Raw genomic sequence first — 18,480 nt, forward strand, 5'->3', positions numbered from 1 at the left:
AGTGACTGAATCTGGACAATCACAAGTTCTGAGTATGGCTTTCACAACACCAGGATGCATGAGCAACTGCTGTGACCATATGTCAGAGAGGGGTGTACGCTGTCAGACCTATGAGGAGCTCAGAAATTAAAACGTATTTGTGCTGTGTTATTAATTAAGAGGGAAGATTGGAAGGTAACACACAACAGTTTTATTACCAAACAGTTTATCATATAACAAAAAAAAACCTCAGAAATTAATTTACAATTTTTACTAACATATTAACCAATTTTTTCAATATAGTTGTCCAATAGTACTAGTAACAATATGCCCTGTTCATAGAAGTCTGTTTTGAGTGTAGCCATCTGTGGACTGCTGATTTCACTTCTGCATCTGTCACAAAGAGTTAGCTCGCCAGGAATTCCTTCACGGGTCCAAACAAATGAAAGTCTGTTGGGGCAATGTGTGGATTGCATAGTGGGTGCAGAGCAGCTACATAGGGGCAAACAATGTCATGAAGAAATTTCACACCATCAGCCTTAATATTGTGGCGTTTGTCATGAAGGACGCAATGTGACTTGTCCAGAGTTTTAATGTAAGCTGCAACATTCACAGTGGTGCTGTGTTCAGCAAAGTCCACCAGTGCATGTCCAGAGAGAGATGGGAAGGGGGGACAGAGAGGGAGGGTGGGGGGGGACAGAGAGGGAGGGTGGGGGGGGGACAGAGAGGGAGTGGGGTCAGAGACAAAGTGGGGGTCAAAGAGAGAGTCGGGGTACAGAGAAGGGAGTGGGGGGAAAGAGAGAGGGAGGGGGGAAAAGAGAGTGAGGGGGACAGGGAGGGGAAGGGGGGGACAGAGACTGTGTGTGTGTGTGTGTGTGTGTGTGTGTGTGTGTGTGTGTGTGATGGAAAGAGTTACAAAACTCACTTTTGGCCACAGCACTCTTTTTTTTCATCTCACGGGTTTACTTGTAAAGAAAAATTGTACAATTCTGTCTGCTGAGACAGACAGCAAAGTCAGTTGTGTGCTTCATGTTAAATTGATAAGTCACATAGAATTCACATCTCACAAAATATACTTTCGTATAAACCAGAATAAGGTGTCACATTATACAATATGGTACTTATCATCAAATGAAGTCTCTGTGATTTATGGACATTGTTAGTTATAGCACAAAATTTACCACTTGAGAGAAATCTTATGGTTGGTCTCCTATAAAACTGTACAAATAATTTATTTTATAACATAAGCTAAACTGATAATGAAATAGGTTTAAAATCATCAAATGTTGAGTGCTTACCAAATTATATTTTACTACTTGCTTAACTTAGACAGACTGCATGATGATTATAGTAACAGGTAATTTTGATAGATGAACAGTATTAGGAGAAGATGCAGCACCTGGAACTGAAAATAAAACAAAAATGCTACATAGCTTGAAGACCTAGTGCTCACCACACACTTGACACACAAAGATTGTGTCCTCCATAGGATATTACAGTATCACATAAAGAAAAGAATAAAATTGAATGATTAAAACATGTAAAGGAAACACAATGGCACAAGATTCTTTTGTCATGTCTTCTTTCAGTTATTTGTATTAGTTGTTTGCTTATATGGTTTTAGTTTCATTACATTTCATTTGGCATTTTCCAGATTTCAGACATGCCAGTCTGTATGCATTTGGATGAGAATTCCCTTGAATTCTGAGTGGTTCAATATAGACATTAAAAAATTCTTTAGTTCTCAACTGATGGACTTCGATTTTTCATGTGTCTTCAGTAACACTACATCATAAATTTTGAAATACGTTGCCTGATATTTGCTATAATATCTTTGTTTCCTGATGTTTCCCTGTTCTTTCATCAGGTATCCTACTATTTTCTCTCTTTCTTGTGGACTTGTGCTTTTCAATTATTAAAACACCCACACTAAAATTACTTGTAGTGAGAAATACTTGTCTGAAAGTTCATCACTGGCCATATTTAAATTATAAACGTTGATATTTGATTAGTAGATGGTATGTCGTATGTAGTGCAGGAGCTGTGATCCTTTTACATTTGTGTGAATCTGTATATTCTGGCACAAAATTGTTTTAAGTATCACTCACCAGGAAAATTCTATGTGACAGTTTTGGGAAAATAAAACCAAATAGATTTGGGTGTCAACAATACACAACCAGATACAAAGAACAAAACATCAATTACCTTCATTTTGTACAGTTCAGCATGAAATTCAGAAAAGTATCTTTTTATACTAAAAACTGAGAACAACAACATCAATGATACGAGAAACACTTTTATTAAAACCAAATTTTGTGATTATAGTAAAGTATTTGGTAACAACTGTTAACGTGAAATTTAATTGTCATTGTGTTCAATCAATGTAATCATCATGAATAGACCAGAATCGGATGACAACATGTTAACAGAGAAGGACCCAGGTTTTGATCAGAGTCTCAGTGGGTTGTCATCAAATGAGGATGTTGTTATTAGCATGCCACTGGTAGGGAAATATGAGAATATATTTGTACAATTTATGAAAATATTTGCTGAAATAAGGAATGACATAAGAAATAAAATCAAACTGACACAAGCCCAGATAGGACAGCAAATGAAAAACGAATTAGACTCTACAGAGCAAGAGTCAGGACAGCATATGAAAAACAAAGTGGACCCTACAAAAGAAAAAAAAAAAGAACTGGAACTATGACAGGGTAGTAGATGAAAAGTCTCATAGAATATACTAAACATGAACTCAAAATACAAACAGGTAATCAAATTAATGAGAAAGGCTGTGAGACGTCAGCCAATAGCTCACTGACTAGCACTGCACCATGACAAGAGTGGCCTCTATACAAAAAGAATATAAGTGCCACTCCTACCAGCCTTGGCTGGACAGTAATAGACTGGCATTAGCTGACCCGGACAGTAGAGGACAGACACTAACAGAGGCACTAGCAGAGAGGCCTAAAAAAGCAGGGATACTAATGATAGCAGTGACTTATGAGTGAATGTGAATAACTTGTATGGACATTGTAATTAGCAAAGGACTTTGATTGTTTGAATGTCACCAATCACTTGCGATATGTTCTTGTAAACCAAAGTTAAACATTGTCAATATACTTTATTGTTATAAAAACCATTAATGTGATTTGCTTGAATTGTTGTATAACTTTTGAAGGAAGCAGCATCCTTCAGGAATCCTATAAGCAATGAGTAGACAGGCCTTCACGTGTTATTTCCAATTTAAGAACACAGAAAGCAATCACACACTCCTGCGAAACACACATTCTCAACATATTGTTCCACACTACGTAACTCCCTGCAGTCGCACTATCCTCTGTGTCCCTGGTGGCGCAGTTGGATAGAACATCTACCATGTAAGCAGGAGATCCCGGGTTTGAGTCCCGGTCAGGGCACACTATTTCATCTGTCCCGGAAAATGTATGTCAACACCTGTAAGCAACTAAGGGTGTTCATTTCATTGTAATATGTAATATTTTCTTGTTGAAATTGGACTATGATCAAATATGTTTATACTAAAAGATTTTTCAACAGCAGTTTATGGTGAAATATACAAAAAGTTAATCTTAAAACAATTTTTAATTTAAAATCTGTAATGTTATGCAGTTATATTTTTATGCAATTGAACAGAATCTTATTATTGACAGAAGTGATTTCAGGAATAGTCCACCATGATTATTCACTAACAGTTTGATGTCTTTTCTTAACACTGAGAAGATCTGTGCCTCAGAAGAATCGTACCATGAGTGTTTACAAGAGAATGAGGCAAACCAAAAACAACAATGTGACAAACAACAAAGGCACTGCCTTTCAACAACTTCTATTCCCACTTTGTTGTACTACACTTTACTACACATGGTGACACTGATAGAAGTGTCCAAAAACCTGTTTGTGTTAAATTAATAATTTTTATGTTCATTGGAATCAAGGATGAGACTGGTAGAAGAGACAGCAAAGGACTTGGAAAAGCAGCTGAATTGAATAGACCACATCTTGAAAAGAGGATACAAGATGAACATCAACAAAAGCCAAATCAGGATAATGGAATATAGCTGCATTAAATGAGGTGATGCTGAGAGAATTAGATTACGAAATGAGCACTAAAGGTTGTAGATAAGTTTTGTTGTTTTGGCAGCAAAATAACTGATGTTGGTTCAAGTAGAAAGAATATAAAATGTAGACTACCAAAGGCAAGAGAAGGGTTTGTGTTGAAGAGAAATTTGTTATCCTCCAGTACAGATTCTGAAGGTATTTCTTTGAAGTTTCACCATGTATTGAAGTGAGACATGGATATGAACAGTTTAGACAAGGAGAGAATAGAGGCTTTTGAAATGTGGTGCTATCAGGTAGGTTGATTGTGTAACAAATGAGATGGTACTGAATAGAATTAGGATGGCAAATTTGTGGCAAAACTTGACTAAAAGAAAGAACTGGTTGAGAGGATTACCACTTTAGTACTGGAGGAAAAAAGCAGAACAGTGAAGAAAACAAAGAGATGAATATTGTAAGTATGTCCAGAAAAGTATGTAGGCTGCAGTAGCTGTTCAGAGATGAGGAGGCTTATTCAGGCTAGAGTAGCACAGAGAGCTACATCAAATCTGACATTGGGCTGAAGATGATGACAACAACAATGATATTGTCATTATGGCTAGAAGTAATTTTGCAGACACTTGTTTGACCATTCAGTTTCTCTGCAAATAGCAGTTGCCAAATTGGAATATACTCTTCCGAATGGAACTCATGGTACTATGCTCTGTAGCATAATGCTGCTCAACTGTGTGGTTTTTCCTATGTGGTGGCAATCTCCCATAATGTTTCTAGAATTAAATTTTCACTCTACAGCGGAGTGTACGCTGATATGAAACTTCGTGGCAGATTAAAACTGTGTGCCGGACCGAGACTCGAACTCGGGACCTTTGCCTTTCGCGGGCAAGTGCTCTACCGACTGAGCTACCCAAGCACGACTCACTCCCCATCCTCACAGCTTTTAATTCCGCCAATACCTCGTCTCCTACCTTCCAAACTTTACAGAAGCTCTCCTGCGAAACTTGCAGCACTCCTGAAAGAAAGGATATAGCGGAGACATGGCTTAGCCACAGCCTGGGGGTTGTTTCTAGAATGAAATTTTCACTCTACAGCGGAGTGTGCGCTGATATGAAACTTCTTAGCAGATTAAAACTGTGTGCCAGACCGAGACTCGAACTCGGGACCTTTGCCTTTTGCGGGCAAGTGCTCTGTTGGTAGAGCACTTGCCCGTGAAAGGCAAAGGTCCCGAGTTCGAATCTCAGTCCGGCACACAGTTTTAATCTGCCAGGAAGTTTCCCATAATGTTGTTGTGCACCTGTTAATCCCAAAACACAACAGGTAAGGTATTGGTTGACTAGTGTGGAAGATTGCTGTAAAAAAATTTATCAAGCCGAGTTAGAAAGTACTGGCCAGTCAACATTTCTACCATGTTCAGAATCATGATGAGTCACTTGCCTGACATAATGCAGAAATTTGGATGGCCATGTCAGTTCTTTGTCTCAAGGTTACTGAACGAAAAATGGTTAATAATATCCTAGAAGCTATGAGCCCTAGGAGAGTGTTCACATACGCTATTCACTGACAAACCAGACATGTTAGATAAGTTGTCAGCAGGTACAGAGAACATATAGTTTAGTGACAAAAAGTACATCACTCATAAATGGACATTTGCACCTGTTTTTACTTAAAGCACATGATGTGATAACAAGAGAAAACAACTGGCATCTGATAGCAGAACTTGCCTCTGCCGTAGTAGTCACTTAGGTCATCTAATGCATTATTGTCTCATACCATGAGACAAGATTTTTAAAGGAAGTGATGCAATCAGTTGGTAACTCCTGGCAGGAGTCACGGTGGGCCAGCAAAAGCATGTAATATGCTGAAGACAGTTTTGACATCAGATTTGTACTTCAATTGCACCACTTTAAGCCACAACCTTTGCATATGCCTTGCTGGACTCAGGCAGCAGCAAGTCGTATACTCCTAGCTCACTCATTTCTTACATAGTTTAATTCTTAATTTCTTTGCGTGTTTTTGGTACTTGCATTGTTTGATACATAAATTTCGGGCGTATTATAGTATTTGAGAGTTGTAGCATCGCGTTTTAGTACCTGAATAGTGTAAATTCGCGTAGTCGTTTGTCTTTTGTTTTTGTTTTGAACGGCCAGTGTCGGTTGGTCACAGTCAGTGTGCTCCCTGCCGCCGTTGGATAAGCAGCTGCAGCAGCAAGTCGTATACTCCTAGCTCACTCATTTCTTACATAGTTTAATTCTTAATTTCTTTGCGTGTTTTTGGTACTTGCATTGTTTGATACATAAATTTCGGGCGTATTATAGTATTTGAGAGTTGTAGCATCGCGTTTTAGTACCTGAATAGTGTAAAATCGCGTAGTCTCCTTCCGCTGCCGAGCAGTGTGTCAGCAGTGCGCAAGTAGCAGTATTACTGCATTTACTAGGCAATCTTGTATTTTAATAACCGTTTAAATTTTGTCGATTTGTTTGCGCTCTCTGTAGATTAGTTCAGACGTTCTTTGCAAAACAGTTTTTAGCATGGATAGGGACTGCAACTGCTGTGTTCGGATGCAGGCTGAGTTGGCATCCCTTCGCTCTCAGCTTCAGGCAGTGTTGGCTTCGGTCACACAGCTTGAAGCTGTTGCCAATGGGCATCACTGTGGGGGTCCGGATGGGGGTTTGTCGGGGACGGCCAGCTTGTCCCTCGCATCCCCCGATCGGACTAAGACTGTGGTTGCCCGGGATACTGCCCGCATTGAGGCTGATCCCTCACCTGTGGTAGAGTGGGAGGTCGTCTCAAGGTGTGGCAGGGGGCGAAAGACATTCGGGAGGACTGAACGGAAGGCCTCTCCAGTTTGTCTGACGAACCGGTTTCAGGCTCTGTCTCAGGCTGATACTGATCTTCGGCCTGACATGGCTGCTTGTCCTGTTCCAGAGGTTGCCCCTCAGTCTGCAAGATCCGGGCGGTCGCAGAGGGTGGGCCTACTGGTAGTTGGGAGCTCCAACGTCAGGCGCGTAATGGGGCCCCTTAGGGAAATGGCAGCAAGAGAGGGGAAGAAAACCAATGTGCACTCCGTGTGCATACCGGGGGGAGTCATTCCAGATGTGGAAAGGGTCCTTCCGGATGCCATGAAGGGTACAGGGTGCACCCATCTGCAGGTGGTCGCTCATGTCGGCACCAATGATGTGTGTCGCTATGGATCGGAGGAAATCCTCTCTGGCTTCCGGCGGCTATCTGATTTGGTGAAGACTGCCGGTCTCGCTAGCGGGATGAAAGCAGAGCTCACCATCTGCAGCATCGTTGACAGGACTGACTGCGGACCTTTGGTACAGAGCCGAGTGGAGGGTCTGAATCAGAGGCTGAGACGGTTCTGCGACCATGTGGGCTGCAGATTCCTCGACTTGCGCCATAGGGTGGTGGGGTTTCGGGTTCCGCTGGATAGGTCAGGAGTCCACTACACGCAGCAAGCGGCTACACGGGTAGCAGGGGTTGTGTGGCGTGGACTGGGCGGTTTTTTAGGTTAGATGGCCTCGGACAAGTACAGAAATGGCAACAGCCTCAAAGGGTGCGGAGCAAAGTCAGGACATGCGGGGACCAAGCAGCAATCGGTATTGTAATTGTAAACCGTCGAAGCTGCGTTGGTAAAGTACCGGAACTTCAAGCTCTGATAGAAAGCACCGAAGCTGAAATCGTTATAGGTACAGAGAGCTGGCTTAAGCCAGAGATAAATTCTGCCGAAATTTTTACAAAGGTACAGACGGTGTTTAGGAAGGATAGATTGCATGCAACCGGTGGTGGAGTGTTCGTCGCTGTTAGTAGTAGTTTATCCTGTAGTGAAGTAGAAGTGGATAGTTCCTGTGAATTATTATGGGTGGAGGTTACACTCAACAACCGAGCTGGGTTAATAATTGGCTCCTTTTACCGACCTCCCGACTCAGCAGCGTTAGTGGCAGAACAACTGAGAGAAAACTTGGAATACATTTCACATAAATTTCCTCAGCATGTTATAGTCTTAGGAGGAGATTTCAATTTACCAGATATAGACTGGGACTGTCAGATGTTTAGGACGGGTGGTAGGGACAGAGCATCGAGTGACATTATACTGAGTGCACTATCCGAAAATTACCTCGAGCAATTAAACAGAGAACCGACTCGTGGAGATAACATCTTGGACCTACTGATAACAAATAGACCCGAACTTTTCGACTCCATAAGTGCAGAACAGGGAATCAGTGATCATAAGGCCGTTGTAGCATCCCTGAATATGGAAGTTAATAGGAATATAAAAAAAGGGAGGAAGGTTTATCTGTTTAGCAAGAGTAACAGAAGGCAGATTTCAGACTACCTAACAGATCAAAACGAAAATTTCTGTTCCGACACTGACAATGTTGAGTGTTTATGGAAAAAGTTCAAGGCAATCGTAAAATGCGTTTTAGACAGGTACGTGCCGAGTAAAACTGTGAGGGACGGGAAAAACCCACCGTGGTACAACAACAAAGTTAGGAAACTACTACGAAAGCAAAGAGAGCTTCACTCCAAGTTTAAACGCAGCCAAAACCTCTCAGACAAACAGAAGCTAAGCGATGTCAAAGTTAGCGTAAGGAGGGCTATACGAGAAGCGTTCAGTGAATTCGAAAGTAAAATTCTATGTACAGACTTGACAGAAAATCCTAGGAAGTTCTGGTCGTACGTTAAATCAGTAAGTGGCTCGAAACAGCATATCCAGACACTCCGGGATGATGATGGCATTGAAACAGAGGACGACACGCGTAAAGCTGAAATACTAAACACCTTTTTCCAAATCTGTTTCACAGAGGAAGACCGCACTGCAGTTCCTTCTCTAAATCCTCGCACAAACGAAAAAATGGCTGACATCGAAATAAGTGTCCAAGGAATAGAAAAGCAACTGAAATCACTCAACAGAGGAAAGTCCACTGGACCTGACGGGATACCAATTCGATTCTACACAGAGTACGCGAAAGAACTTGCTCCCCTTCTAACAGCCGTGTACCGCAAGTCTCTAGAGGAACGGAGGGTTCCAAATGATTGGAAAAGAGCACAAGTAGTCCCAGTCTTCAAGAAGGGTCGTCGAGCAGATGCGCAAAACTATAGACCTATATCTCTGACGTCGATCTGTTGTAGAATTTTAGAACATGATTTTTGCTCGAGTATCATGTCGTTTTTGGAAACCTAGAATCTACTATGTAGGAATCAACATGGATTCCGGAAACAGCGATCGTGTGAGACCCAACTCGCGTTATTTGTTCATGAGACCCAGAAAATATTAGATACAGGCTCCCAGGTAGATGCTATTTTTCTTGACTTCCGGAAGGCGTTCGATACAGTTCCGCACTGTCGCCTGATAAACAAAGTAAGAGCCTACGGAATATCAGACCAGCTGTGTGGCTGGATTGAAGAGTTTTTAGCAAACAGAACACAGCATGTTGTTATCAATGGAGAGACATCTACAGACGTTAAACTAACCTCTGGCGTGCCACAGGGGAGTGTTATGGGACCATTGCTTTTCACAATATATATAAATGACCTAGTAGATAGTGTCGGAAGTTCCATGCCGCTTTTCGCGGATGATGCTGTAGTATACAGAGAAGTTGCAGCATTAGAAAATTGTAGCGAAATGCAGGAAGATCTGCAGCGGATAGGCACTTGGTGCAGGGAGTGGCAACTGTCCCTTAACATAGACAAATGTAATGTATTGCGAATACATAGAAAGAAGGATCCTTTATTGTATGATTATATGATAGCGGAACAAACACTGGTAGCAGTTACTTCTGTAAAATATCTGGGAGTATGCATGCGGAACGATTTGAAGTGGAATGATCATATAAAATTAATTGTTGGTAAGGCGGGTGCCAGGTTGAGACTCATTGGGAGAGTGCTTAGAAAATGTAGTCCATCAACAAAGGAGGTGGCTTACAAAACACTCGTTCGACCTATACTTGAGTATTGCTCATCAGTGTGGGATCCGTACCAGATCGGGTTGACGGAGGAGATAGAGAAGATCCAAAGAGCGGCGCGTTTCGTCACAGGGTTATTTGGTAACCGTGATAGCGTTACGGAGATGTTTAGCAAACTCAAGTGGCAGACTCTGGAAGAGAGGCGCTCTGCATCGCGGTGTAGCTTGCTCGCCAGGTTTCGAGAGGGTGCGTTTCTGGATGAGGTATCGAGTATATTGCTTCCCCCTACTTATACCTCCCGAGGAGATCACGAATGTAAAATTAGAGAGATTAGAACGCGCACGGAGGCTTTCAGACAGTCGTTCTTCCTGCGAACCATACGCGACTGGAACAGGAAAGGGAGGTAATGACAGTGGCACGTAAAGTGCCCTCCGCCACACACCGTTGGGTGACTTGCGGAGTATGAATGTAGATGTAGATGTAGATGTAGGCATTAGTATTTCTCTGCTTGATTGTCAGTGGTATTGTAAACGTGCTCACATGGGTAAATTTCCTTCCTTACAATTGATCCCAAGCAATGCCACATTGTTAGTGGTGAATTGTTGCCCATACTAGAGAAAGTCACCACCACTTCAGTTGTTAATGGGTTAATGTGGCCATTAAGTGTTGCCTTTGTGATGTGTTACTTCGCTGTGAGTTTATAAAGAAGATGATGTGATTTACATTATGTGGCTAAACATTTCTTTTTTCCTTCTTTAGTTCCATACTGACAAAAATAAATCTTGTGTATGACTTCGCCATAAGATGATGAGTATGTCACTTGTTGAAACGTCGCAGTTTGAAGACACCGCCACCCGGCTGGAAGCCCGAGAACTCTTCGTCAGCTGTATACGCCGGGAAAGCATACATTCACATTTATATTAAGGATGTTTGTAATGTTCAACATAACCTCATTAGTTTTAATATAACTCATCAGAATGATGCTTAAGCCCAGCAGATCCTAAATTTACTTGGTAAATCTCCCTATGTCCCTACTAACAAAATAAGGCCATGAGCGAAACTGATTCTCAACTTCAGCCTTCAACTGAAATTTCTGTCTGACAAACCCCCTATCAAAATGTAGAAACTACATCAGACGATAGGTGAACTTTAGGCTGATATGTTATTAGGCCATCAGTTTCACCATGTGAGTCTCCTATTTTTCTAGTGGCTAAAGCTAATGGGATGGTGAAATCTGACCTTTCAGAGTGCAGTTTAACCAAAATCAAACAAGTGAAAGGACTGGGCCTGGGTTTTAAATGTACATCATTCACCATTTCAAAGACTTTATTACCATTTAAAAACAAAAGAAAATGAAATAAAATCACTAAAAATAGACAGTTATGAGATCAGCAACAAATTCATCAAACAGCAAGTAAAGAAACAACTATGTCCAGTTAAAGAACCCACTATCTTTTTAAAAAAATGAGCAACAATTCAGATACAAGCAACAGACATAAAAATGTAACTGGGCCTTTTATCAAATTATAACTCTTTATCAACAAGCCCATAAAACTGAAACTTCTAATGTCAAATTGCAACCAAATTTTGTCATCATTTAATCCACAGACTGTGTATGTTTTAACAAAGGGCACAGCTTTTGTAGCCAATAACAGGCACTAAAAAGTCAAATACAGTTTTCCCATAAACTTTGACATGAATATTGCAAACTTGCTCCATAGGGTTGACTCAACATTTAAACAACTGTGAAGCAGGTGCAATGGCTTCAATTTTAGAATGAAAAAAGTGATAAGTATGAAATGTCAGGATTAGATTGCCCTATATCTCTAGCAAAAACTAAATCTGACACTGTAGGTAAACTTAAAATTCAGTGCATCTAAAAACTAATTTAATATTTGGCACTGCAAACTATTCTTTTCCTCTCTCAAATAAAAATAAGGAAAGAAAGGAAGGAAGTTGAGTATCAAGGAACTCTAACCTGTGCATACTGGTCACAGTTAACATCATATGACCAGAATGTTTGGCACAGGTAAATCCCTTAAGCACCAGGTTTAAGCTATGCAGATTATGCATATTTCCTCTTAAAATATTTGACTGGTAACAACAAACACAACAAACAGGACCCAATAGGGCTATGATCTGATAAAACAAGAAATAAATAAAAACAATCTCTATCTATCCAAAATACAGTCAACAGTAGCCAAATGAAGCATGATGTGCCCAAACCCAGTTCCATTATAGCCCCTGACATTAAAAGAAAGAGGTGGGTAAGGGTATGGGGGGACTGCCATGTTAAATAAGCTACTGAACTGAAAGAATAAGCAGTTTATGACAGGAGTAGCTTCCCACAGTAATTAAAGAAGTCGGCCAACTTCAAAAACATATTACACTGTTAAAATGAGGGATACCAAACTGGCACAAAATAAATGGATGCTTAGGCCCTTGGAAAGAGAAAAACAACAGTTATATGAAAGAATTACTAGATATCCATTACATATATTAGTGAGCAGTGACCTTCACTGACCACTTAGGCCTTTAGAATGAAGAAAATAATAGTTACATGAAAAAGTTAATAGATTACAATTACATAACTTAATGAGTCATGACCATCTCAATGAAGCTTATGCAGGGTGGTGTAGCACGTAAAGCACAGCTGCAGAGACACTATAGTGCAAGAGACCCATAAGGTGGTGTACCATACTGCCCATGATGGTGGAACAGACCAAAGGCTTATGTAAGTCAATGAAATTACTGCACACACAACACTGCCAGAGTTACGCCACTCAGCAAGATGGCTAACACTGAGTAAATGTGTTACAATAAACATTCACTGTGGATATCATAAGACAGGATTGTAGAACATAAAAATAATTCCAGAAGTCCAGCCAAGCATCGACTAAGACAGCTAAACAGCCAGAAATTTGCAACTCAACTCGACTCTTTTTGATTTACAGAGGTACTGGGAATGAGGCAGGCAGGTCAGTGAGACTCTTAATTGGCCAAAACAATCACGTTCACTTGCAAAATTTTGGTCTATGCTTTCAGAGAAGCAGTGGGTTTCTCCGAGCCAAAATTCACTCTAGGCAAACAAGCAATAGCTGGGCTTAATTCTGCAGTCATGAACCAGCTACCATTTGCAACTAGATTACCACACAGCAAATTAATTAATTCAGGAAGACTTCAGTGAGCTCGGTTAAGAAAGGACCTAACCTCAGAAAGCTGTTATACACACGCAAATTTCCCAGTGCCAAAATTCAATATGCCTAACCACAAATTCAAGCCACATGGTTCCCTTGATGCTAGGAGAGGAGGTGGTCACCACCTGAGCACAACTGGTCCCAGCTCACTACTCCCCATGCAACCCTTTGCTTCCCCAACCATGACATTACCACCACGCCCCTAAATGAACAGCGCACTCTGTACTGCAGGTGCAAACTGGTGCGGATGAGGGATGCAGTTTGTAAATGGAAAGGGAGCCAAAATAACTGAATATTCCCCACCAAATCTATAAAAAGGTGGGGGCAGGGGGCACTCTCCTCTTTCTTCAGTAGAATTAACTGATACTACTTGTATTGGCTCACATGAGCCCACAACAATCTACCTGTGCAGAGATTGTGTGAATCAAGATTAACAGGACTTAATTTACATACAGTATCACATGAAGGTAGCTTATCATCATAATCCACACCATGTTTTAAGACAATGCTGAGGTTCTGCACTAAAGCCTATTCCTCAACCTCACCTTTAAATTCCTTATGACCACGATTGTAGCACCTAGCTAACTTCTTATTGGCATGCTGGAAGTTGCATATTACCCTCTTCCAATTCTGCTGAATAACTTCTGGGTTAACCTGCTCTGAAAGGAGATCATTAATAGACCATAAGTTAACTAAATGGGAATTCACCTGATAAGCAGATATAAGTGATGCTCGGGAGGCCATACTCATGCTGGGACATACTGCAAATGAAATAGAGCCAGAATATCAAAATATCCCACTTCCTTTGAGAAATACCATGAAAAATGACCAATGCTCCCTTCAAATTATGATTGACTCAATTCACAGAGGAAGGGTTGTGGACAGTATGAAATGGTGGTCATACGGTTAACAGAATTCTCAAAACAAAACCTTTTAAACACTTAACAAGTGAAAGCAGGAGCCTTATCACTCACAAGAGACCTAGGTTGTTCAAAGGTAAAAAAAACTCAGAAGGCAGCAAATGGTCAAAGGAGGAGTAACTCCATAGGTCAGAATCAACCAGCAGAAATGGGAAAAGTCATCAGCAACGACCAGGATCTATCGACAGTATTACCAGCATGAGTATGAGGGAGGGGCCCTTTGTAATGGAAAAAAAGTTTCTTCATAGGCCAATCCTCCAAATTTAACCCCAAGAGCCCGTTTTGTGAGTTACAATTGGGCTTAGCACTTTTGCAGCTTTCACACTACCCACCAGTCTTTAAATATCATTATAAAGGGTAGGCCAAGTAACAAATTCCTTAACTTTAGCAATAATTTTATTAAATGCAACAAATGGGCACCCATCACTGGATCGTCAAAGTAATGGAATGTGGGACCACAAAGTTCCATAGGTAAACAAATCTTAAGTTCTCACTCACCACAGTGACTATAAAAAAAGTAGTTCTTTGTGCAGGATATACCCAGAGACCTGTCCCCCTTGTAATAACATCTGTTTAATCTAGGCAATTTTAGGGTCAAGATCTTGCTTCACCTTCAAATTAGTAAAGAGTTCAGGAGTTTCCATCAACACCCATGTTGCCCTATCAGAAGCCAACCCTCCATCCCCCTTCTGCCACTGGTTATTGTGGACCTCACCTTCACACATGCATGTGACACCTGATTGCAGGGGCCTATAATATGCCTGACCTACGAACAAAAAGCAAAAATCTTAATTGCCCATTGTGCTATTTGCACAGTCTTCCACAGTGTATTAGAACCAATTCAGTCCTTGATGGTCCATTTCTAGGAGAAGAAACTCCCAGTGCTGAAGATGAAACTTAAACTTCTCAAAGTCATAGAGGCCGGCCTATGCTTCTCATTCATAAACAGAATATTCTGTTACAGAGGGTAATGATTTCTTCGAAGCATTTGCTATGGGTGACACTCCCCATTTAGTTCTTGCAGAAGGGCGGCCACTATACCACAAGAACAAGTATCCATTAGGACAACAAAAAGGCACTCAGAAATGGGAACAGCCAAAACAAGGGGGATTACCAATGGCCTCTTTAACTGACTCAAAGGATGTCTAATGACTCTCATCCCAATGGAAAAGAACCACCTTCCTTTTGAAGGTCATTAAGGGGCCCAGTTAACTGAGTGAAATTTGGAACAAACTTATGAAAAAGATTTGCCATACCAATAAACCCAGCCACAGCATTCTTATTCCTGGGTGCAGGGAATCTATGCAAATCCCTAGTTTGATATTCATCAATCCTAACTCCATCCGCTGAAACCAAATGTCCAAAATGATATATGCTGATACACCAATGTAATTTTGGATGGTCTGATAGTCAACCCTGCATCAGTAAAATCCTCAAGAACTACCGCAGGTCTTTTATATGTTCAACAAAGGTGGTACTATAAACTGCCACATCATGAAGATAGTTATACACACATTTCAAATTCGAGTCACCCAAGACATGATCTAAAAGATGGGAGAAAACAGCCACACCAGTGGACAAGTGAAAAGGAACCCTGCTGAACTTATGTAACTTCCAGTCTCTACAGAAGGTGGTAACATGTTTACATAAGTCAGACAAGGGTGCAGATTCTAAGACAACCTTCTGGTTAATTAGTCTTTAGTCAACCACTCGATGGAACTCCCCACTAATGGCTTTAGTAACTGAAAATATGGGCAATGTATTCAGCCATGTAGGGGATCTAATCACTCCACCATGTAACATGCAACAAGTCGAAGAATGTAAGTTATTCATTTTCGGAGGGGACACTGTATGTGGAACTTACCAATCTGGTACCTTGTTAGTAAGATTTTTGTTTGTCAGTTAAGACTTGTGGAAAACGACTGAGAAGCTGCAATAATTGATTGGCGTTGTCTGGACTCAAATGACTAAATTAAAATTCTCCAGAGGGGCATAATTGATACAGGGTAAACCTCTAAACAATCTTAAACTTCAAGTAACCAACTCCATACCAATAATTCATTATTACTTCAGTATTCTGGATAAAATTGCACCCAAAAATTAATTTGACACACAAGTTCTTGACCAACAGTAAAGTGACTGTTCTGAATTTTCAATCCAGTTGGCATGACAACACAATAATGTGTCATATTCAGGAGACAAGGAGCATTTTTTCATTTGTAGCCTTTTTTAGTTGCAACTTAGTGGCCTGTTTGAGAGATGTTCTGTGAGGTTCCATACATTCATCTCATTAATTGCTGGTACTTGGTAACAATGTTTCCAAGCAATCTTTAAAAAAAATCTTTTGAAGCACATTGTGTGCAGTTATTCACAGTGAACATCACAAAAAATAGAAGGCATGTAAATAATGTAATGAACCATATACCACGATCAGGTAGGATTTTCGATGTGAAAAGTGTATCATTTATGGCATTAAAATTGTTTAAATTGTTTCTTAAGTTTATTTCCGATTCTTACACTTTCCGGACCATTAATCAATTCATTCTTGTTATATTTTGTTGAAATCTCAAATGTTATCTCAATTTTATTTCTTTTATAGTGGGTTAAGTCTGTATTCAGTGTTAATGACCTCACTGAAGGCCATGATGTTGGAGCAATATATTGGGCAGGACAACAGAATGTCAAACCATATGGTTGTCCATTATACATTTGTCCATCATACATCCATACAAGCACTGAGAAACCAACAGTGTATTTATTCATCTCAATGAATACACCAGTTTAGAGCAACCACTAGCTGCAGTCAGCACTTGGCAGTACAACCTGACTTAGGTAGTAGTGCTGACAGCAGCAAAACCAGGCTGCCACAGTCACCCCACTCAGCAGTACATTGTGGCGTCACCTTGTCTTACAACTGTGTCCACAGTGGTACCAAGTCAGATGATGGTGCAGCACAGCCAGCTTAGCACTTGCACCAATCAGCAGTGAATAAAAGAGGGGTGTTGTGACATGGAACCTGGAACCCTGACATAGGATGCAGAGACAGCAGCCTGTAGCAGCAAATCTGCAGTACCAGAGTGGATGCACACAGATACATGGTACCTCAGAAATAAGTCAGTTGAAAGTGGGAACCTCTGACTGCTGGGCAGTCACCATGAAGTTGATTGACGTCAGCCAACAACTCGTCTCTGGCTAGAAGACACCAATTCAGGTCACAGCAGCACTAAGCACAACACACAGACTCACAACTAGCAAAGACAGCAACTTGTTGCAATGGCCCATACAACCCACATGAGGTTTACAGCTGTTGTTGAATACCTCTTAGGAATGGATGCAGCTGAAGATAGATACTGCATTACTGGAGCAGACAGTACTTAAGTTTGCTTGGCCAAAGCCTGTTGTGATAGACCATCAGTTCCAATCACATAAACCCCAAGAGGGGCACAATTCCAGGATCAGACCTGGTGTAATCTGGGTCACCAATGGTATATTATAGCTCTCATATTTCGTTGCATCAGCAGTGTTCTGACCCTGGCAGCAGTGGGGGGTTGGCTCTTGGTAACAAATCTCAATTTACTGCCAAGGCATAGGATTTCATCATGGTAGTTCAGTCCATTTACAGCTTCTTGAAGCAGAACACAGAGCAGCCTTTTGTTTTCTGAATTGTAGGTTACAAACGCAGATTTAAAAGGCTGTGGTGCTACACTATTTCAGATTTTTATTTCTAGTTTAACATAACATTTTTGCCATATAAGACTAAAAATATTATGAATTAAAAAACATGCAGTACTGGTGTAATGTTTTACAATATTGTAGAATACTACACCAATATTGGGTCAGTTTTGATTTATAATGTATAATATATTCTGCCAAGAACCAATGGAACTGTCAGCCAATTTTAATAAAAATAACATTAAAGGACATTTTCAGTCTCTATTGACTGCCTCTTTGGATATACTAGATTTCATTATATGAGCAAAAAATTTCAGATTTTGCAGAGAAAAACACCATAAAATTGTGGAAAAAATATAAAATGTTGTGAAATATACTTTTCAGTTGTTAACACCCTTCAGGTATCATAATAACATGCCTTCAAAAAGTACTGAATAGTTAATCATAATTTGTTTGAGACGTAATAAGATTTGTGTACCTCCTTCAAATTTAATTATTTGGACATGGCATGATCTCATTCTAATTGAATCAGTTATGTAAAAAACGAATGGTTTATAATCTTAACCTCACCCTTTTTGGACACTTTCTGCTGGCACACATGACTTTATCCATCTACTTCAAAATAGCAGCCATAAAGGCATTACCACATGTGAGTTAGCCTAAATCTACTTTATTCCTCATTTCTGGTGCACATGAACTTGTTAACACTGCAGTAGATGTGTGCTGTATCATTAC

The sequence above is a fragment of the Schistocerca nitens genome, chromosome 1, assembly GCF_023898315.1.
Source record: "Schistocerca nitens isolate TAMUIC-IGC-003100 chromosome 1, iqSchNite1.1, whole genome shotgun sequence".
NCBI classification, from domain to species: domain Eukaryota; kingdom Metazoa; phylum Arthropoda; class Insecta; order Orthoptera; family Acrididae; genus Schistocerca; species Schistocerca nitens.